A 1,654-nucleotide genomic window follows, 5' to 3' on the forward strand; every position below is an offset into this window, starting at 1 on the left:
CATACAGACCACATGCAAATGTTAGAAACAGCCAGAAAATTCTCACTTCCATGCTATGACATTACCTAGCTATCTGACCATTGGATAAGTTATTTAACCTCTCTGAGTCTCAATTTCTGTATCTGAAAAAGAGAGGGCTGGTCCAGATGGCCTCTAAGGTCCTTCCAGGTCTAAATCTATAATCCTATTTTATTGTACAGGTAGGATTTCTTCCTTTTTAAAATCTCTTAAAATCTTTTAAATCACAGATTTATGAATGGTATTGTTGGATGAAAAGATATGTACAGTTTGATATCCCTTTAGACATACTTTCAAATTGTTCTCTGGAATGGTTGGAGAAGTTCACAACTCCACCAGTAGTACATTAATGTCCTAGTTTTCCCACATCCCCTTCAGTCTCCAACATTTCCTTTATTTTTTTCAGATGAGGCAGTCTGATATGTGTGAGGTAGAAACTCAGATTTGTTTTAATTTGCATCTCTCAATCGTGATTTAGTACATTTTTTTTCATATGAAAAGATAGCTTTGATTTCTTTGTATGAAAACTGCCTGTTCACATCCTTTGACCATTTATTAACTGGGACATGCACATCTTCTCCATACAAGCAGCTAGATGATACACTGCATAGATTATTAGACCACAAATCAGAAAGAACTGACTTCAAATTTAGCCATAGGCACTGATCAGTTGGACATAGGCAAGCAATTGACTTAGTATGCATCTTTTGTAAAAGAATGGGGATAATTGGTCATGGGGTACCAAGATGGTGGAGAGTAGACAGGAGTTTGCCTGAGCTCTTCCTGCCTTCCCACATAATCACCACTAGATCAAGCCTCTGAATGGATTTTGGAGTGATAGAACCGAAATATATTTGGAGTGCAACAAATTTCCAGCAGAAGATAGGTTGGAAGGACTTCAGAAAAGATCTGTTCTCATTTGAGCATGGTGATGGGGTTGAGCCCAACACAGGCACAGTGCAGGGAGGCCTGGGGCAGAGAGGAAGCACATGGAGAATCTAGTGAGGGGCTCTTAATCTAACTAGCAGTATTGACTACTTTGTCATGCATCAGAAGCCAGTTGAATAGCAGACTAGCAGTGAGACCTTTAGTGAAGCCACAGAAAGCAAGAAGTGAGCCCCTGAACCCCAGCAAAACAAATGGGACTTGGACATGCCCACTCAGAATGGGAAGAGGCAGCACCAACCTCAGAGCAATGTAAAATCCCTGTTATTGGATAGAGGAACAATTTCCCCTTTACCCTAGGAACAGATCCCAACTTTCAAAAATGAACAAAAAGGAAAAAAAAAAGAGCTCTGACATAGATAGCTATTATGGACACAGGAAGAACAGTCCACAAACTAAAGGCAAAAAGTGTTCATGTGAAGTCTCAGAGTATATAACTTATCTTTAACTCAAAAGGCTCCTTTGGAAGAATTCAAAGAAGACCTTAAAAGACAGAAGAAAAATAGGAAAGGAAATGAGAACTTTGCAAAAGAAACAGAAATTGTCTGATCTGTTCTTAGTCCTGACCCAATGTTGTTTTGAGGATCAAATGAGATATTCGTAAAGCATCATATTCTTATTAGCTACTATTAAGATTCCATATGCTTACTCAGTATTTTTGATGTTGTTTAGTTTTTCAGTAAATAAAAGA

The sequence above is a fragment of the Antechinus flavipes genome, chromosome 2, assembly GCF_016432865.1.
Source record: "Antechinus flavipes isolate AdamAnt ecotype Samford, QLD, Australia chromosome 2, AdamAnt_v2, whole genome shotgun sequence".
Taxonomy (NCBI): Eukaryota; Metazoa; Chordata; class Mammalia; order Dasyuromorphia; family Dasyuridae; genus Antechinus; species Antechinus flavipes.